At 36.5% G+C, this 22,663-nt stretch overlaps 1 long non-coding RNA gene across 1 annotated transcript in view; it reads right to left on the reverse strand.

The window, feature by feature from the left end:
• LOC104854313 overlaps nucleotides 1–22,663 on the reverse strand; it is a 136,401-nt gene that overhangs the window by 68,309 nt on the left and 45,429 nt on the right. The window contains exons 3-4 of the long non-coding RNA XR_778051.1: nucleotides 17,495–17,559; nucleotides 16,092–16,174 (exon numbers count right to left, since the gene is read on the reverse strand). This is a non-coding gene — a long non-coding RNA (uncharacterized LOC104854313). The remainder of the gene's footprint in view (nucleotides 1–16,091; nucleotides 16,175–17,494; nucleotides 17,560–22,663) is intronic.

Here is a 22,663-nt window from a genome sequence, read left to right on the forward strand (position 1 = left end):
GCTGCTATATTTCAATGTACAGTGGAAGAAGTGGAGAGATACTGGAATGCTTTGAGAATCCCTTTCCAGTTTTTAGGATATAGGAATAGGCTAGGCTGTCTAGGATACTCCTTTCTATTTTTCAAAGATCCCCAAAAAGCAATTCTAGGAAGTTGGAAAGCTCCATTAGAAATCCTTCAAGCTCCCTTACAAATCTCCAATAGCTAGTGCAGCAGCTATCTTTACTTGTAGTAAATATCTGGGCATTTATCCTACATTCTCTTCCCTGAGCCTTACAGTGTCCAGGAAATCTCTAAAATACTATCATATCTACCATCATCCTGGTTTCAGAGACAAATCATATGTCTCTTTTTACTGTGATTTGTGAAAGACAAACAAATGGACTCTATGAAGGATGGGGAAAATAGGGAAACAAGGCAGTAGACAAAAAGAGGAATGTATAGTTTGATATGATGGAGTATTGCTTCCTATGTGCCAGAGCAAAGCCCTGATGGAGTTTTCATTGGCACACAGGGTGACAAAATGGAAAAGAAAGAAAATGGAGTAAGATTTTCATATAATAAATGTATATAGGAATTATAGCTATTGTTCTGGGACTAGGTCATCACTCATCATCATAAATAGTCCTCTCATCTAAAAGTCGGTTGTATCCCTATTTGATAAAATAAGAAGTTAATCATTGTGTGTTATTCCAATTCTTACATTTTACTTGCCCCAGAAATCCAAAGACTGAGAACCACCACAACAAAGGAGTGAATCCCTGCCTTGTTTACCAAATACCTCAAATGGAGGAGGCAGCTCCCTGTAATACTGCAGAGCCTGTCAATGCAAGTACATTAGTTTTCAAGTCAGGAGATACACACATACACACACACACACACACACACACATATACAGGAGTTCCCTTTCATTCCAACATCAAAATGTCAAGCTCAAACTTTTATTTTGAGGACCATCTTCTTTATACCTAGTTTTGAGAAAGACTTCCTCTCTAATAGATGCTAGTAAAATGATTTCTCCTGGATAGAGACAAAACTGAGACCAATGGTTTCCCAGCAACTGCTCCCCTCTGAGGCAAGCCAAGAACTCTCTTCCTTCCATGTACACTTAATAATACTGTTATATTTATGTGGTTGTGTGTATTATCACACAGTTTTACAAATTACCAAATGTGTGGTTAGCATTGGTAGAATGAAGCCCTCAATAAAATCTAATTATTTAGTCATTTTGGTTTATGAATGCCAACTTGCAGTTGACATTAAGCCATATCAAATAAATAACCCAACCAAGTTGGGTTATCTAATACTTAATAACTTAATAAGTTATTTTCATATATATCCTAGTCACATGTAACAATGAAAGTTTGTGAAAGGGCATATTGTTCATTCCTATGAATTAAAGAAGACATTGTCCAACCCAGAATTTATTTCAGTGGTTCTGCAGCTTACTTCACAATCTCAAGGTCTAGAGTTCCATCCCTGGTACCAAAAAACAAAAACAAAAACAAAAAAACTTGTCTTTGGGGTTTCTGCCAAAAAGATGAGTAAGAGTGGGATCAAAGACCATTCGTTACAAATTAGCACCTTGGAAACTTTATGCTGGTGGCAAATGAGCCATGCCTGTAGATCAAAATATTACCTCGCTAGATTCTTTATCAGTTTTATTTGCTTCTATTATTTCTTGGCCTTTAGCTAAGTTTGCATACATGTTTACACTGTGCTGATAGATCTAAAAAAAAGTCTTATATCTGCACCTGAATTTAAAGGGCTGTGACGTCCATCCATGCTTGAACTAGGACTGAAAGAGAAAAAAGCAGAAGCCATTCTGCTGCCCTCTGATACTGAGAGGTTTTTCAAAGAAATGTGCATCTTAGAATAGAGAGAAAAATCTACAGGCACAAACATCTCTTTCCCATTTAAAGATTCTTCACATTGGCCAATTTTAGAGAATTGCAGTTCTCTTTTACTGGATATCCTGCTGGCTGCTGTTTGGTGGTCAGCAAAGAGGACAGAAACTTAATATTTGAAATATTATGAGGAAGTTGAGAGTTCTAACAAAAACAGTTTTTGTGAAGTAGCAGGGGCAGAAGCCGTGTGATAAATTCTTGAAGAATGAATTCAGTGGAAATGTGGAAGTAGCCTCTGTTGGTCACTCTTGGGAAGCCAGGCTATGAAAAAGGCTGGGGCAGTGGAGCAGTGGCAGGCAGAGCACATAGTCCAGGAGGTGTGGAGGTGGGAGATAAAACAGTATCTTTGGACTATGGGAAAGAACATCTAGGAAGTTAAAGACTGTTGATGCCTGGAAAAGAGAATGAGCAGTTCGGCAGACTTTAATAAAGTAAGAGAAGATGATATCTGAAGTTTGTATGGCAATACCAACATGTGAAGAAGGAATATGCCCTTCATTTTACTAATGAGAAGGAAGGGGAGAGGTACTGGTGCAGACAGGTTTGGATCTCAAGTTATAGTGATAAAGAAAATAACAATATAATTTCTCTCCATCATGACACTAGACTATCAACTGAAATGAGGGGGAAAGAAAATAAAATAGAAGAAATGTTTAAATGGTGCTAATTTTAAAACTCACAGAATTGCGGGACCTGGTGCCACAGAGTAACCCAGCTGCCAGGCAACACTCCAGTAGGCATGCCCTTTCAACCCAGCACCACAGAGGAGCCCAGCCACGTGGGCACCAATATGATGGTGTTCATCCCCCATCCCCAGAACAAGAGAATAGGGCCTATCTAAGGCTCCTAGATGAAAACTGAAGGCCACTGGAAAAGTGAAAAAAGTCTGTGGTAAAGGTACACCACACCACCATAGTTGGTAAGTCAGAGGAACCAGCACCTTACGTCAGAACTTGGTCTAACTTCAGGGGAAAGACAGCTGGAACCTGCAGTAGAAGCTTGCAGAGTTCAACCTAGCAGGAAGACAGAGATCTCAACTTGGGCCTTGCAGGCAGAAATCTACCTGAACCTCGGGAATCAGTTGCTGGCTTGCCTGAGACTAATTAGCTTAGACCTGCACACTCCTGCCTACACTGTCTATTGTATCAACAGAGGCATACCCTGAAGAAGGCCCACTATTTCTATTTGTATTTTTTATCTTCAAAATAATATCTTTCACTTTAATCATTTAAAACATTTTTATATTTTTCTTTTCTCATTTTTTTCCTTTTTAATCTTTTTCTTATGTTCTTTTCTTCTTTCTCACTCTCTCTTTCCTTCAAAATAATATCTTTCACTTTAATCATTTAAAACATTTTTATATTTTTCTTTTCTCATTTTTTCCTTTTTAATCTTTTTCTTATGTTCTTTTCTTCTTTCTCACTCTCTCTTTCTCCCACCTTGATCTCTATTACTCTCCCTTTTTGATTCTGTTCCTATCCTAATTTGAATTTGTTTTATTTCTTTTCCCTTTCTTCTGTTTTTCCTTCTCTCAATTGTCATTAGTTTTAAAAGAAAGTGATTACATTTTTTTAAAAAGCAAGCAAAAAAAAAAGAAAAAGAAAGAAAGTGATTACAGTCTCTAGCCCCCCTATTGTTGTTAGTTTGTTCTGTTCTTAGGTATATTTTGTTCTGTCCTCTTCTCTTCTCTTCAGCAGCTCCAAAGAATTTGTGTGATCTTCCTGTGTCCTTGGACCTCACTTCTAACCTTTCTTTATCCTATCTATCTATCCCTCCCTCCCCAACTCCTCCTAAATCCCCATCCTGAAGGGTGAAGTTGCTATATTGAAGAGTTTATTCACTATAAACATAGTTTGGGCTGGTCCTCAATTTTGATTTAATTTGCAGAGTTAAAGGTGATACATTAATAACTACCACAAACTGTCATTTTCTAAGCTAGGCTTGGTGCTATTGTGTTGCTGACTGTATCAATTGAGCTAAGGTGTTGTGATTGATCTAATCAGTTTTCCTCTCTGGTATAATGAAAATGAGTTTGACTCAGAGATATTAGAGACTCAAAACCTAAAGACCAGCTGTATCTGGAAGATTGACCCAGGAATTAAATCAAGGACAGTACCAATGACAAAAATAGATATGAGAAGGCATTTAAACAAGACACAAACACAGACTTCCACCACACCAAAGGTAAACTCAGGGGGAAATGAGGTGGAAAAGTCATACAATTAACCATCTGGATACACTGAACCAATAGCACAGGAAGTAACAAAACAGATAAATGAGGCTCTAGAAAAATTCAAAACAGAAATAATTTCCCAGCTACCACAGAGATGGTGAAAAAAATAAAAGACATGATTAGAGACTCTAGAGCAGAAACAGATAAGTAAAAATAGATGAGCTCAGGACCATGTTGGAAACCATGAATGCCCAGCATAGGAAAGAAATGAAATCCATGAAGCAAATTCAAACAGATATTCAAGAGATTAAAAACTCTATAGGTGGGCCAGGGATTTAGCTCAGTGGTTCTGTTGCCAGCTTTGCAAGTGCAAAGTCCTGAGTTCGATTCCCAGTTCCAAAAACAAAAAACAAACAAAAAACTCGATAGAAAGCATTTGCAGCAGGATGAATGAATGTGAAGATAAAATTTCACATATAGAGGTTAGGCTGGCAGTGACCATGAAAAGAGAGATCTCCTAAAAACAATAAGGGGTCATGAGAAATTGATCCAACAACTCTTAGATGATGCAAAGAAGAATAATGTAAGACTGATAGGAATCCATGAAGTAGCAGGAGAAAGTACAAATGAAATAAAAAAAAAACTGTTCACAGAATTAACGACAGAAAATTTTCCAAACAGAGGAGAAGTTGACATACAGATAATTGAGGCATATAGGACTCCAACTAGCAATGATCAAAACAAATCTGCACCTAGACATATAATAATCAAGCTTCCAGAAACCTAATACTACAGGCTGCAGAATAACCAAATACTACAAGCAGTTAGAGATCACATGCAAAGGAAAGCCCATCAGAATCACAGCAGACTTTTCAATACAAACCCTCAAGTCAAGGAGAGCCTGGAATGAGGTATTTCAAGAAAAAAAAAAAAAAAGCTCTAACCTAGACTGATGTATCCTGGAAAAATATCCTTCAAAATTGATGAGGAAATAAGATACTTCCATGACAAAAAACATCTGAGAAATTTCATGGACACCAAACCAGCACTCCAAACACTTCTAAGCAATATCTTGGAAAAATAAAATGAAAACCACAACTCCATAAGGGCCAACAGAGCAAAATGTACCAGGCAAGGCAAGAAATTAATGGGAAAGAGAGAAAAATAAAACAATTAAAGAACCAACAAGAGGAAAATAACATGACAATGAAAAGTCAATACATAGCAGTTATACTCATCAATGTTAATGGCCTCGATTCACCAATCAAAAGAAATAGTCTGGCAGAATGAATTGAGAAGCAAAATCCAACAATATGTTGTATACAAGAAACCCACTTAATGCACAAAGAAATTCATAGACTGAGAGTAAAATGATAGAAAACAGTTCTCCTTGCAACAGGAGCCCAGAGAAAAGCAGGGATAGCTGTCTTATTTGTAGACAGAATAGATTTCAAACAAAAACTAATTAAAAGAGACAATTTGTAAAGGGAACAATACAAGAGGAAGAAATGACAATCATAAGTATATATGCACCAAATACTAATGCCCCCAACTATACAAAGAATATTAATGGCTATGAAAAACAAAATAAGCACTAATACAATTGTAATGGGGTACCTCAGTACCCACTGGCACAGACAGATCATCTAGACAAAAAAAACAACAAAACAACAAAACTGAACTAAGTCCTAGAACAGACTTAGTAGATGTCTATAGAGTGTGCCACCCCAGAAAATCAGAATATACATTTTTTTCAGCTGCACATGGGTCATTCTCCAAAATAGACCACATGCTAGCTCATAGAACATGCTTCAGTAAATGCAAAGGAATGGAAATTATCCCCTATATATTATTTAACCATATTAAACTGGAGATCAATAGCCTAAGAAACTGCAAGAACTTCACAAACACATGGAAATTAAATAACACCCTGCTGACCAACCATTGAGTCACAGAGGAAATTAAAGAAGAAATTAGACAGTTTCTACAATTAAATGATAATGCCAATACAACATACATGAAACTATTGGACACAATGAAAGCAGTTCTACAAGGGAAATTCATAGCAGTAAATGTCCATACTAGGAAAACAGAGTGAGCTTAAATAAACAACCTAATGCTTAACTTTAAGCTCCTAGAAAGAGAAGAGTAAGACAAACCAAAAGCTCATACAAGGGAGGAAATTACAAAGATCAGAGCAGAAATTAATGCAATGGAGACTAAGACAATGATGCAAAAAATCAATGAATCAAAGAGTTGGTTTTTCAAAAGAATAAATAAAATCAATAAACCCTTAGCCAACCTTATCAAAAAAGGAAAGAAAATGTTCTAATTTATGTAGTTATGAATGAAAAAGGTGAAATCACAACAGATCCACCAGAAATCCAGAGGATCATCAATACCTACTTTAAAAACCTATACTGTAATAAAATGGAAAATACAGAAGAAATGGGAAGATTCCTAGATGCATATGAACTTCCAAAGTTGAACAAAGAAGATATAGAAAGTCTAAACACCCCAATTACATTCAGTGAAACTGAAAATGTAATTAATACATTACCAACAAAGAAAATCGCAGGTCTTGATGGCTTCACTGCTGAATTCTATATGACATTTAGAGAAGAACTATCACCACTACTCTTTAAACTCTTCCATGAAATTGAAAGGGAAGCAATACTTCCAAATTCATTCCTGGAAGCAAGCATTACTTTGATTCCAAGACCAGGGAAAGACCCAACCAAAAGAGAGCTAAAGGCCAATCTCTTTATGAACATAGATGCAAAAATCATCAATAATATACTGGCAAACAGAATATAGAAGATCATCAGGATTATACATCCTGATCAAGTCGGATTTATCCCAAGGATGCAAGGGTGTTTCAACAAACATAAATCAATAAATGTAATACACTATATTAAGAGAATTAAGGACAAAAGCCATAAGTTCATCTCAATAGATGCAGAAAAGGCATTCGACAAATTCCAACACCCACTCTTGATAAAATTGGAAGAAATTAGAGAAAATTGGAATAGATGGTCTTCATCTCAACCTGATGAAGGCTATCTATGAAAAACCAACAGCCAATATAATTCTAAGTAGTCAAAAACTAAAAACCTTCATGCTAAAATTAGGAACAAGACAAGGATGTCCGCTGTCACCAGTACTTTTCAATATAGTTTTAGAAACAGCAATTAGACAAGAGAAAGAAAAAAAAAGGAATAGAGATAGGAAAGGAAGAAGTTAAACTGTCACTCTTTGCTGATGATATGACACTCTACATAGAAGATCCAAAAACTCTGCTAAAAGACTGCTAAACTTTCGACAGATTCAGTAGAGAAGCAGGATACAAAGTCAGCACTCAAAAATCAATAGCTTTCTTGTACACAACAGACTCACTGAGAGAACTGTGGGATGGGGTTGAGAAGCCATTTGAATTCTTGCCTTTTGATTCTTTTCTTCAACTATGCCACCCTTCATCAAGTGCAGATGAGGAAACAGCAAGAAAAGTCCTGGCCAACAGTGCAATTTTATAAAACTTATACAGCAGAGGAAGAGAGGACAAAAACACTGAGAATATTTGAAATGGATAGTCTATAATAATTGACGATAAAATTTAAGCTAGAAAGAAAGGGTCATAGCCAAGCATTGTGGCCCATGCCTGTAATCCCAGCACTCTGTGAGGCTGAAGCAGGAGGGTGTGATTTCTGGCTCTGACTGGACAACTTAATGAAATCCTGTCTCAAAATAAAAAATGGGGCTAAGGACATAGCTCAGTGTGAAGGTCTTGGGATCAATTTCCACTATCACAAAAGAAAAATAAAAGAAAGGAGGAATGAGTTGAAGTACAGTGAGTACATAATGAATGCCATGAAGTGGGAAGCTGAGGGATAAGAGAAGAAAATATGTACTTGAGACTTTGGAATGGATAGAAAAAAGAAGGTCACTGCAAAGAGAAATGAAAAGATGAAAAGCTGAGTTCTTCCAAATGATGACAAGAGTGTAGAAGGAAATAAAGATACTGAGGATAAAATTTAATGAAAGCAAAAACCTGGCTGGAAACAGATCTGTAATGGTCACAGGAAGATGGTTTTTCTAGGACTGATTCTCAAAGAAACAGGATAGGAGAAAGAGGGAATATTTTGGTCTAAAAACAGCAGAATACAAAGGAAGAAGATTATGTCTTCTCTCAGTCCTGAGGGCAAACTGTGCCAAAGAAAAAAATGGGAAAATATCTTCACAAAGAATGGCTTCTAGGACTGGGAATGCATTTCAGTGGTAGAACACTTGCCCAGCATGGGAAAAACCTTGAGTTCAATGCCCAGCAGAAGGGGGTGGGGGACAGAGACAGACAGAAACAGACACAAGAGATAGACAGAGACACGACGGGGGGCGCTTACTAGCAAGATCTACAGAGGACAGCAGCCAGATTTTAGTCAAAAGGGGTAAAGTGGGCATTTATTGAAAACTATGGGGCTCAAGGTGATTTATTTACCAGGATAAAGGTAAATATTTGAAAAGATGGGGAGAGTGAAGCCTAAGACAGAAGTGCCAGGATGAGAGTTCAAAGCATGAAGGGTAAGAGGGCGAGCAGAATTATGAGGAATGAAGAAATTATTCCTAGGTACTGCTGTTTTTGGAGTGATTCGCCTTTGAAGGCGATTGGATCGCAAGGCTCTAACCGAATCAGAGGATTATTCCATTGATGGATTCAAAATTTGATGGCATTAGTAGGGGTGATAGAAATTTAGGAGGTGGGGCCTAGTTAAAGACAGTGAGTCATGGGGGTGTGACCTTGGAAACTAGATCTTGTTCTCTCTCTCTCTCTCTCTCTCTCATCTCCCTCCCTCCCTCCTTCTTTCCCTCCTTCCTGACTGCCAAGGAATAATCAGCTTTCCTCTCCTGTGCCCTTCCACCATAATGTCTGCCTCACATCAGGCCCAAATGATGGAACCAGCTGACCATGGACTGAAACCTCTGAAACCATGAGTCAAAATAAACCTTTTCTTCTTTGAGTTTATTTCCCTCAGTTATTTTTGTCATAGTGTCAGAAAACTAACATGGAGCTGATCAAAGCTTTCCAGACGTTGTCTCTCTGATTTTAAAAAATGGAGAGGTCAGTATGATCAGTGGCACAAGCAAGAAATACAGCAAGGCATTCTGGCACTACTCACTATAAAACACTGTAATTCCTTATTCATCAGAAGAGCTTTATTTTTTTATGGGATGTACTTCAAATGAGGATATGCTATAAGTAGAAAACAATACATACGGGTTCATTAGTCTTGCTCTTTTAAAGATAAATGCTGTATGTGGGATAAATGCTGTGAGCAAGAAATTATAAGCAGGTTCCCATATGCTAGATATCTATTTCCACAGCTCCTATCATCATGGTTTCTGGGCACTTTGACAGATAGATGAGGCTAATTCAGGCAACTCAGTACATTCAAAAGAGTACGTGAAAATCCTCTTTCTCTTTAACACTGCCTTAGAAAATAATAATTTGTTGTAAAATAAAAATAGAAGTTTTCCTAGGATGGAAACCTAAGGAAAAAGGGAAAGGATTTTAATATTTTTATTACAAATAATAGTGTTGAATGCATTACCCTATGATCAAGGTGTTTGGGAATCTATCCTAAGTCATCCTCAATGGGGACACAGTGTGCTAATCATCACAGCCTTAGAAAGAGGGAAAATGCAAAAGCCAACCAGAAAGAAAGCCTAAAGTGGGAGATCATTTTCAATAATTTATGGTGTATATTTCTCTGAATATCTTTCAGTTAAAATTATATTTATAAAAATTATGGAATTATTTGGAAAATCATTATAATATAATGTTAAATGAAGAAAATAAACTACAATGTTATAGAAGCATATGCTCCTAGTTGCAAAAAGAAAAATACAAAGCAGAGAGAAAGAAGCTTGACTACTGAAATAAGGAGTAATTTTTTTTACTCTTTTAACTTTTCTGTATGTTCCAAATTTCCATTATAGAAAATGTCTTATTTTTAAACATAAGGTAATTTCCTGAAGTGAAGGTTAAAAGCTGGAAATTCTACGAATAATCACATTTTTAAAACCAGTATTGATAGCCAATATAAATGTCATTATTGGCTAGCATGAATTATTTTTAATATCTTCTAATGAAACTTTTCTGATGATACATATCTTAAAGTACATTAAAGTGTGTACAGTTTGATGAATTCTGATAAGCATACAAGCCCATATAAACACAACACAATCGCAATACAAAACATGTCCATCACTCTAAAAGGTTTCTTTATGCCCCCTCCCCAGTCAAATCTTCCCACACTTCTAAAAGAAGTAACTACATATTTTCTATTTATCACATAGATTTTTCATTTTTCCTGTTCTAGAAGTAGTTACAACTTGAATCATACACTTTGTACTATTCTGAATCAACTCCTTTCTCTCAGCACAATGTTTTGTGGTAAATCCATGTTGTAGCATAGATCAGAACAGTGGTGCCTTGGTTCACAAATTTAATTTGTTCTACATTTCTGGGGGAGATGGACACTGTGATGTTTGTCATCCAATCCAGAGTTTGCAAATAGAAGCAAAATTTTGCCAAACACTTCTGTTTGCAAACTGAATTGTACATGAACAGAAGCATTCATGAACTGAGGTATTACTTTGGTTCCTTTTCTTGTTGTACATGTGTATCCCACATTGAATATTTACCCCACATTTTTATCCATTCATCTGTTGACAGTCATTTCAGGTATATCCACTTAAGAGTATTATGAATAAAGATGTGTGGACATTTATATTCAAATCTTTCTATTGACCTATTAGATAAATATCACTAGAGGGATTCCTTTATTGTATGGTAACTACATGTTTAACATCTTTTTTTAAAAAATTGATATAGTTTTTCAAAGTTATTTTAACCATAAAGCGTCCAGAAGAAAAATCATTCCAACATTAGAATTGGCAGAAAATTCTCAGAGGGAATGAAAAAGTACAAACTATTAAAGAAGAAATTTTAAATATAGGATCTCATCAAAGTTTAAAGAAATTGTTGTAAAGAAATTGTTACTGCTAAGGAAATAAACAGGCAAGCAGCAGACAGGAAGAAAATATTTACTCTGTGTGTGTGTGTATGTGTGTGTGTGTGTGTGTTGAGTGTGTATGTGTGCGTGTGTATATTTGTGTGTGTGAAAGGACTTGCATTTGAATACATAAATAACTTTTGCAACTCAATGATAAGAATTCAAGCACCCAATAAAAACATAGGCCAAAGATTTGAATACATATTTCCTCAAAGAAGATAAACACGGCAAGAAAGTACATGAATAAAATCTCCATATCATTAGTCATTAGAGAAATGCAAATTAAAAGCATGATGAGATGCCACTATATTTCTACTAAAATGTCAAAAATTTAAAGATAACAATACCAAATGTTGATGAGTATATGGAGCAACTGGAACTCTGACATGTTTTTTAGTGGATGGTTCATCTTCAATTAGTATCTCAAATAAGCAGAGGACTGTACTTTTGAGTCAGTGCTGAGATTTAATTAATATTCATACTTGTTCCCTTTTTCATTATGCCTTCAGACTTTGCTAATTTCCATAGCTATATTATTGTTTATAGCATAGCTAAATATTAAATACAGTTGTACCTCAGTACATAAACTCAATTCTCTCCACAATTCCGGTTACAAACCAAACTGGTCAAGAACCAAATCAAATTTCCCCATAAGGTCAATATCGACTTTAACCATTGAATTTGATTCAGATCTCATCTAAGTTTGCAATCATAAATGTGGAAAGAATCAAGTTTATGAATCAAGGTACCACTGTACTCTTTACATCAGGAAAGAATTATTATTGGTTGACAAATTGTTTTATTATATCACTAGAACACTTGCCATTCTAACATTTAATACCTCATTCTAACTTTGTTCTATTTTAATTTCATAAATCATTTTAGAGACCATACTGTATCTCCTTAGTACCATGTAAATCTTGTAATAACCCTGGCCAAATAGGAATAAAATCAAAACCAGAAACAATTAGGAAATTTAAGAGTGACTTCAAATTATACATCAATTCTGAAAGCTAAATTTCCCTTTCACTAGTTCAAGCTTTATAGACTCAATTAGACATTCAACTGGGCTTGATTGTAGAGTTTGAACTGTGAGATGGAGAAAATTCAAATATGGCTTTATTTACTCCATAACTTTAATTTCCTGTAATCCTCTCACAATCTATAAAATAGCTCAGTGGTCTCTTTGAAGGGAAAACAAAGGATTGCTCCTGAATTTTACCAATTTTACTTCCCCATAAGCCTTATTTGCTCTGTTTGTTATTGTGATTTTCCGAGCCTAAAATCAGATATTTTAGATGCAGCTGAGGGGAAGACAATCTGATATATATTGTTTGTATACAGAGTATGAAATTTCCACCATATTTTGATGATTTATGGAGATAATGAAACAAAGCATTTAAAATCCAATTTTTCCTTTATCCTCTGAGCACGCTTTTACTTGGAGTTATAACTGTACCAAATGTTCTCATCACACCACAGTGGAAATATGTTTTGGTGATATAGCATTAGGTATTACATTTATTCTATGGCGCTCTCAATTCCCTGTGGATTCTGCCCTATGTCAACTTACTGATCTCTTTTCCATACAGCATCGATGGATTCTGCTTTATTGTTCACCTCTTCCTACATTTCTTTAAAATGTAGACACATACAGATTAAATCAGATGGCAGAATTGTTTCTAGTACAGCCTGTACCTTCTTGGAGAAACACATTTAATAAATTAAGAAAAATAATAGCATTTGCAAGAAAAACAAAAACTGCAAGATCAAAACTCCAACTAAACTCTTTAAGCCATTATGAATGACCTCTAAACCACAAACAATGCTAAAGTTCTTGGGAAAACTTTGCTTAACTGGCATTCACAATACATATTAACTCAGAAGTACAATCCTGCCAAAAATGTAAACCAGTCACTGTTTATAAATGTGAAAAAGAAAATTAGCACACAGGCAACAAGAACACATCTTTGATGACAACCTTTCTGCAAACTTCTCTATCAGCACTGGAACTGTGACTGCTGATTTTTCAGAGGTGTGATGGGCAGAGGGAAAAGTACACCCGGAGTCAACAGTGCAGTTGTCTTTGGATGTAGGCACGAGCTACCAGAGCACTGTGTTCACTGTTAAGGAGTCCTGACTTACAGTCCCCAAAGTCACAGCAAAAAGAAAAAGTCACACAAAGGTCTCCAACCTTGGCTGCACTTTAGACTCATCGGAGTATTAGAAAAACAAAAACAACAGCAACAAAAAACTCCATTGCCTGATTTCCTCTTCAAGTCTACTAAATAAGGACCTGTGAGCATGGTAATTGAACATCATTACTTCCCAATAACTCCTGATAATTCTGATGCAAAATTGGGGCTGAAAATCACTGTATTAAAACAAACATTAATGGCTGTTTTCAGCTGCGGCTTCTAAAGCAATAGGAAAAGTAGAAACAGTGTTGAAGTTTCCAGGACCCACAAGAAATCACAGATGCAACCTAAGCATCCAGGTTTTTGTTGTTGTTCGGTTGTTTTGTTGTTTATTTTGGTAGTACTGGTTATCAAACCTAGGGATGCTGTATCACTTAGCCATTTTTATTTTTTCATTTTGAGACAGTATCTCCCCAAGTTTTTCAGGCTGGTCTCAAGTTTGGAATCCTCCTACTTCATCCTCCTGAATTCCTAGGATCACAGGCCTGGGCCACTGTGTCCAGTACGTGAAGGTTTTTGCTGTCTGATTAGTTGGTTGGTTGGTTGAATAGTTGGTTGGTTGACTTGTTGGCTCAGTGTTGTGACACAACATCATTTCTTTAGTAAGCAGAAAGCAAAGAGAATAATGATATAAGGAAATATTTTTAGTAGACTAATTTCTTTAAACATGGACTGCATTTGGGAACACTAACAAGATCTCTGGTAGATCTCCATAGTTTTTGCCTTCAGCAATTCATTCTCCTTTTTTTTGGAAACATCACCCCTATTTCATCCTGAGAAAAGATCCCTCCCTCAGTGTCAGTCTGTTTCGTTGAGTGTATTTCCACCTGGTTCTAGGACACACATGTAGTCCAGGTCTGGATAATGCAAAGACTGCAAACTCTCAGCCAGAATAATTCATTCAAATATGTAACAGTGATCAAAGTTCAACACTAGGACTTTTTGAGAGTGGGAAGTAGTAAACCTGAGCCTGTAGGGCCACACGAGAAAAAAAACCTATTCACTAAAGGCAATACCGAGAAAGGGAGGGAACAGGCAAGAAGGCACAAGCAACAGGACTGTGCTCGTGAACTTGTCAATTATGTAATTAAATAAATTTAATTCCATTGAACTTTTCATTTATTCATTCATTCTGTGAAGGCATATTTGAATACGGATTGCGTCATTAACAGCTAAAAAAATCTTAATGAATGTAAGTGCCTTGCATTAGTGACATTGTCAGAAACACAAAGGCACCTAGAGCAGCTTTACTATTACTGGGGAGCATGCTTTGTTTTGTTTAGCCTTTTTTATCTTTATTAAATTTATTGGTACAATTTAGGTATACAGTACAGTTACATTCATCATTGGGATCTTGTACCTCTACAAGACTTATCTTGGTTCTTATTTTTAACCCCGTTCCCCAGCCCTCCCTTCACCCCCACCACCCTTCCCTGTTTACAAAGACTTTGTTTCCAGTTTTTCCTTTTCTCATATTCTTTTCCCTTTTTACCTTTCCCCTACCCCTCCCACTGTCTCTACTCTTTTAGATCTTTTCCTCCTATTATACAATATCAATAATACATTTCGATCCTTATTTAACTTTTAATTTTTCACACTAGAGAAACTATTCAGCATTTACACGTGTGTCTTATTAATTTCACTTGAGTATGGCCTCAATGTGCATCCACTTAGCTATAAAGATCTCTAGTTTCTCATTCTTTATGGCTGAGTAGCATTCACTTTTAAATCTTTCATTTCCAGAATGAGAACCTTAAGAAAATCTCTAGTCAATCACTCTGTGCATCAATGATTATATATCAAGCTCTGTCCACCACTCTACTAAGTAAGGTGAAAATAAGTAAAAAACCTCATCCCAGCCTGCAGTAAACTTACATATAATCAGAGAGAAAGCAAAATATTAGAAGTAACAGAAGAACACATACGCTTCAGTAGAAAGAATTATTAACTCATATTCTTTAAGTGCTTTATGTGAGCCAACAACGTAGGAAATGTACAAAGAATTCTAAGACATAAATAGTACAACCACTACCCTCAAAGAGCATCTGGTCAAGGATAGAACACGGATACTGAAGAAGATTTATCTGCCTGCAAAGCAACATACTGGGCCAGGGATTTGGTTCAGTGGTTCCACTGCCTGCCTTGCAAGTGCAAGTGCATAAATTCAATCCCCAGTACCAAAAAAAACAAACATACTATCATATAATAATGAAAACAATCCTTCAGTGTCTTAGTCATTTTCTCATCACTAGGATAAGTGGAAGACAAAATACGGACACCTAAAACTTAAAAAAGAAGAGAGGCTTATTTTTTTTTCAGCTTTAATTGAGTTTATTGGTACATTTTAGGGATACAGTACAGTTACATTCATTGTTGGGATCTTGTACCTCTACATGACAAGTCTTGATTCTCATTTTTCCCCTTACCCCTGCCCTCCCTTCACCCCCTCCTCCCCTCCCCATCTACACTTTATTTTCATATTTTCATTATCTCACATTTTTTTCTTTTCCCTTATTACCCTTCCCCTACCCATCCCACCTTCCCTACACCTTTAGCTCCTTTCTTCCCATTTCTAAATGTCAGTAATCTTATTAAGATCTTATGTATTATTGCAGATTATTCTAAAATATGGAACATTACTCAGCCATAAAGAATGAGAAAATAGATTCATTCATAGGAAAATGGATACATATTGAAGATATACTCCTAAGCGAAATAAATAAGAGAGGCTTATTTTGACTCACATTTTCGGTCTATTGTGAGATGACTCAAAGGCTGAAACAGCATGGTAGAAAGGTCTGGGGAGATAACAGCTGCTCACATCATGCTGTCAAGAAGCAGAGAGAGAAGGCAGAAGCTGGGAAGGGAGGACGCCCTTCCAGGTCATTCTCCCAAGGACCTGCCTCTAACTAGGCCCCACCTCCTAAGACCAAGTCAACTACAATGCCCCCATGTTCCAGTCATCTTCCAGAAACCTCATACGTGCACATGAAAGTATTGAGGGTCATTCTTGCTCTAAACCGTAGCATTCAGTATTAAAATCTTAGTGAAAAGCATGATGGTTTCTAATTTACTCTAAAGTTCAGTCTTCCCACGTGGCTTCCTAGGGTCAACATCTTCAGTCTTGGAGGCTCATGTTTATACCTCATGTTTATTGGATGTGTAGGGATGGGTGTCTCCCAGTGGTGCCACAGAGCCTATCTATGTCTTCTCTGTGAAGAGTGTCCTCTTCTCAAAAACAAACAAACCTCCTTCATTCTCCAATTCTCCATCACTGTCAACTTTACCTCATTCTCCAGTTTTTTATCATCCTTTAGCTGTCTGTGTTCTCTCCAACTCTCCAAATTATGTACAGCTTAGTTTCCTGAATTATCCAAATATAGCACAGTCTAGTTATCATATTCAGAGAATGAGGTAGAAGGATAAACCCTACAGAATAGCACTGGGTCCACACGGACACAAATCTCCTCTTTTCCCTGTCTTTTTCTTCCATTTTTCCTCATTCCTTGAACCTCCAAATCCAGATATCGTTGAAAACAGATTACTGTTGAGTACAGAATTGCTTTTGTCCTGTAAAGGAGTAATCTACTAATTCAAATGAGTAATTTGTTGACTCGCTAGCCTGTGTGCACCTGTGCTATATGCTGCAGGTATATCAGAGCACGCATGACGTATACGTCTGTGTATACATATGTTGAGGTTTTGGAGCTTTGGAAAAAAGGAGAGGTCCAAAACAAGTTTCAAATAAAATTCATCAAATGTGGGACCTTATTTGCTTTATACATCCCTTTGTCATTTCTCCAGGAGGTTGGGTAAGAGTTAGATTTGATTACTACTGCAAATATTCCAATACTTCTCAACACATAGAATTTCTCAATAAAGGAATTACAGAAAATCCAAGAATTAAAGGTTCTCTAGTGTCTATTCTGCTACTTTACTACCTTAATATTCCCTTCATATTCTTACTAACCTTTCTGTTAATGCCTGCATAGTAGAGCATGAAGCCCTGAAATGGAAATTACATGACTTGGCTACTTATAATTCTTATTTTTAAATAAAAAGTTGACATTTAATTGAGTGATAGAATAATAATGTTAAAATATTAGCCAGCATGATCCCCACCCACACACCCCAAGTGGTCTCTTACCATTCTTTGGCTAAGTCTCCGCTCAAGTCAGCAAGGCTGTTTGCTCTAATTGTTTCGAGGAAGGGCTGTGACAGCAGAAAAAAGAGAAAAAAGTAATCACTACTTGGCTTTTGAATTCAAAAGCCTAAGTGATGAGGCAAAGGAATAGAAAAAGTCATAACCTGGCAAAGCACTGAGGATAAAATACCAAGAAGAAGCATACAGCTTTCCCTGGATCCTCAAGGCCATTGTGGAAAACAGTGTTGTTCTGGTGTTGATAGAAGTAGAAGCAAAGGAAATGTGATGCAAACACAAACTTTACTGTCTCCCCAAGGGGGTGGGGCTTGTCCGTGCTGCAAGACCAAATCCAAGGTAGGGGGTGAAATCCTGAGAAGTTTGTGAAGTAGGTTGAACCAGAAAAGTCAAATCCTAAGAAAACAGTGATAGTCAAGCAAATTCAGGCAGATAACACTTTAGACAATGCCATAATTTTCCATTCTGCAGTGTAGCAGGGAAGGAAAATTATCTTTGTCAAGGGTGGCTCGGGGCAGCAGTGACTCACTGGACCTAAAGGGACCAGGGGTTCTAGAAGGAGGTATTTATCCATCATAGTCTGACTGAACTAACAGCTAAAGTTTAAGTAAAACGAGGAAAGTCACAGCCATTGTGAACAAAGATCATTGAATTGTGGATGAAGCAATGGATGTCTTCAAAGATGCTTGTATGGAAAACAATATTTAGGAGCAGATTTTGCCTACCCGTACTTCTGCCCATGCAGAGCTACCCATAAGGCAAGATCTTTAATATTAAATAATTTATAAAGGCAGATGGAATATCTGTTAAGCTCTATAAAAAATGACATATTTAAGTAATCAAAACCTATTATCCAGCTGAATAATAATGTTCAAGCGACTGTTTCTGATGCAAAAACTCCTTTTTCATATTGATGATCACAAATGTCTGAGTGATCTCTTGCTAAAACAAAACTGATCAAAATTTTACCACTGACAAATATGATCAGCAGTCATCACATCACCTTAGATTAATAAAAGCTGAAATATTCACACTCAGCCTTCTTAAAAACAGATGCATGCCTGAAATACTTGCAAGGCAAGCAACACCAAAGGCATCACTTGAAACAATGCTCAATAACAGTGCCATTTTTCCATTCCCAGAATAACAAGTGGGTGGCTAAAGACCAGAGCAGGATACACCTCTGAGCTTTTATCCTGTGAGTAAATTTAAAAAGTATTTATAATATCACTCATCTAATGCCTCCACACTTTTGTGCTCCTTTTGCATTGAATGATCAAATATTTTAAGCCCAGAAGCAAAGTGCAATGAGAGTTTAAAAGGAGTCCGTGGCAACTATGTCACATACAACAGAAAATCTAATAGAATTAGAAGTACTGTATCCATTGGATTTGACACAATGCCCATCCTTTTGTGATAGTAGAAAGGGTAAACTCTGGAACCCTGCAAAGCAGGCATTCCCAGCCCCTGGTGCCACAGACTGGTACTGGTCAGTGGCCTGTTAGGAATGCAGCCGCACAGAAGGAGGTGCAGCTCGCACGGTGAGCTGGCAAACAGATTCATCTATTTTCAGCTGCTTTTTCCATCACTTGCTCGCATTACTGCCTCAACTCCAGCTCAGATCATCAAGCATTAGTTCCTTCTTAAGCATGAATCCTACCATGAACTGTATATGCCAGAGATATAGTTCTCATGTTCTTCTGACAGCCTAACACCGGGTGATCTGAGGTGGAGCTGAGGCAATGATGCTAGCATTGGAGAATGTAATTATTATGTATTACAAACATAGACCAATTTTTTTTAAAAAAAAGATGTTAATTTCCTCAGCTGTGAAAAAAAAAAATTAGATTCCATAAAACCAGTCTCTAGTGCCAAAAACCACTTACTGGACCTTGTATATCCTCACTCCCCCTAATTCTTTTCTATCCTTTCAGACCATCTCTTCTTTATCTCATTGATGAGCTCTTCCTACTCCTCCTGGCTCTCAAATACTGATGCTCACTAGACTGCAATCTTGCCTCAGTTCTTCCCCTTCTTGGCTTTCCCCAGATTATCAGCATTATCAACCACTTGTGGAAAAAACTCCAAAATCATTATGTCCAGGTGTATAATTATTAATTATGACTCTTAACCCCCAGTGGTGGCCACAGAACCATAAGTGTCTATATTATGAGAGAGCTGTCTTTGTTACCTATTTATACGACCCATAGCCAGGTGAATGGAGGTAGCAGAGTCAGCATATGTAGTTAGTACAGTTAGAGCCAACATATAAAAGTTGTATGTAGTACATACAGTATGGTTAAGAAAAATATCACACCTAGGGCTACCACTAATGAAGAAACAACTCTCTAACATGTAACTTTACCACTGGGATGGCTAATTTTATGTCAACTTGAAAGGATTATGAAACATCAAGATTTAGTAGAGCACATTTCTGGCTGTGCCTGTGGATGACTGATTGTATAGGTCACAAACTGAGGTGAGAAGACTTACCCCAGATATGGATGGCACCAAGAGTGTGCTTACAACCTGGACAAAATGAAAGAAAAAGAAGAAGCAGGTGTTCCCTTTGCTTCTTCAGAGGAGCTCTGGTCTTCACCATTGCCCTGGACATTCACCCCCCAGGTCCTTCAGGCTTCCAGCATGGATTATTTAGCTTTCCAGTGCAGACCCCTTGGCTTTCCAACACACAATCTCACAGACTGCAGTGAGCTCCAGGCCCTCAACTGGATCCTCCCACTTGCCATCACACAGATGACCCTTCTGTATTACCTTCTCCATGGTTCCACAGGGAGCCATTGTAAGTCTACTTAGTAAATTCCTTATACAATATAAACTCTAATGAAACCGGGATTATTCTCTGTCTTCGTTACATTGAGTCCTCTGCACCAACAGCTGTACCTAGTACACAATATCTGTTCAGTAAACATTCTGCGGAAGAATGAATGAATTTTCTTACCCTACATAAGCTTCTTTTTCTGCCAGGCACATTTTACTTTTTTTCTTATTTAGCAAAAATTTATGTTTCTCAGTAAAATTTATGTATTTATTTTCAAAGGACATCATCCCCTGCAAAAAAAGTCTTTCCAGAAATTCCAGTTAGGGCGAATTGTTCCTCCTTTCTATCCCCACGATATTAAACATGGCATCATCTAGCATCTACCTCTCTATTACAATGACATAAACCTAAGCCTACCTCTTGCATTAGACTTCAACACCCATCAGAAGAGAGAGCATGTCTCCAACTGACACATTCAGTGATGATATGTTAAGCATGCAGTGGGAGGCATGGAAAGGCACTGGATGCTCAGGTGAGGCCTTCCGTCTTCTGATGTTTGCAGGCAAATAGCTTACTCTTCAGTGAACTCCCAACTCTTACCTGCACTCAGCACACTGTGCTGATTAGCAAATGTCTCTATTTGAATGTAATAGCTTATATTGTATTTGTGAAAATGGTTTCTCTTCATATTAGCTCTCTTTCATCATGAAATTTGGAGAACTTTACTGAGTAGGTTCTGCAACGTTTTCCCCACCCAACAAGTCAAAGGCACTCATGCATTTTCACTGAGCAAGCTGCAAAGTAACTCAGAGAAGGTAAAGAACTAAACTGAGTTTCTAGTTTATTTTTTACATCAACTTTATTGATATATACAAACATGTACTAACTTTAAGTAAACATTTCAATGAGTTTGGGCTTAAATTATTAACCATACAACCACCATTACAGTAAAGATATAGACCCTTTCCTTCACCCAAGAAAATTCCTTTACCTTCTTTTCCAGCCAATTCTGCCAGCTTTCTGGCCCCAGGCAACAAATGATGTAAATTAGATGTATCTTTTCTAATTTTATATAAACAGAATCATACAATGTGTACATTTTTAAGTCTGACTACTTCTACATAGTTTAATGGTTTTGAGATTCTACACTATCTATACTATTTCCTTTTTATTGGTGAGTAGTAATCCATTATATGGATGTACCAACATTTGCTTACCCATTCTTAATTAATATTTAGGTTATTTTGACTTGAATTAATTATGAGTAAAGCTACCATGAATAGTTACATAAGAAACTTTGGTGTATAACTCTTTCCATTTCTCCTGTATGAGTACTTTGAAGTAGAAATCCTACTGCCTGCTGGGGTTCACAGCTGGACCACAAGCTTCAGTATTAAACACCAGCACCAAAATGCAGGAATAATAATTATTTATGACTCACAGGAGATACACATAACAAGATTATTGTGAAATAGACTCTTCTAGATTGAACCTTTGTCCTCAAAGAACTTAAAATAATTCTGAGGAGCAGGATAAGGGTAAAATTACATTTTCCTTAAACTGTTAGGGCTTAAATCCCACATTCACAAAGTTCATATCAGAAGTAACAGAGTTTACTTAGGAGTAGCAGAATTAATTTGTTGCCCAATAAACTTTTTTAGTAAAGACAGAAATTAATATTTTTATTAAAATAAGCTTTTATTTCTGCATATTTGCATTTTCTGTGTAAAAGTTCATCCACACCATCTTCTATCTACCTACTTATAAAATTTCCGTTAAGCTGTCTACCTTTGATTGTCATCATATGTATATTGGTGGTGGTAGTATAAATGAGAAAAATATATAATAAAATAATCTGTTCTGATCAAGTCTTCAAAAACAGCATGACTGTAGTTTTTTGGTTTAGAAAGTCCTCTTGTAGGGCCAGGGATTTAGCTCAGTGGTGCTACTGCCTGCCTTGCAAGCACAGAGTCCCGAGTTTGATCCCAGTACCAAAATATAAAAATAAAACAATTTTTTAAATTTAAAAATATTAAAAGATAGAAAGAATCCTTGTTTAATGGAAACGTTAAGAATTTTTATTATAGTAATTAAATACAATCCTGACATTTATAGTTGAAATTTTTAAAACTTTTTATAGTTGAAATTTGTAAAGGCTTTGAATTAATGTCAAGTATTTTCATGAAAATATCTAAAATGATATATATATTTACATTATGTATGTATTTTTATATATGTACACTAATACATAAATTCTTGATAGTTGTTTTTCTTTTTTTCCATGAAGTTTATTGGTACATTTTAGGTATACAATACAGTTACATTCATCATTAGGATCTTGTACCTTTTCATGAAGTACCTTGGTTTTTATTTTTTCC

This window comes from Fukomys damarensis, unplaced genomic scaffold (assembly GCF_012274545.1).
Source record: "Fukomys damarensis isolate Sample0158 unplaced genomic scaffold, DMR_v1.0_HiC HiC_scaffold_28, whole genome shotgun sequence".
NCBI classification, from domain to species: Eukaryota; Metazoa; Chordata; class Mammalia; order Rodentia; family Bathyergidae; genus Fukomys; species Fukomys damarensis.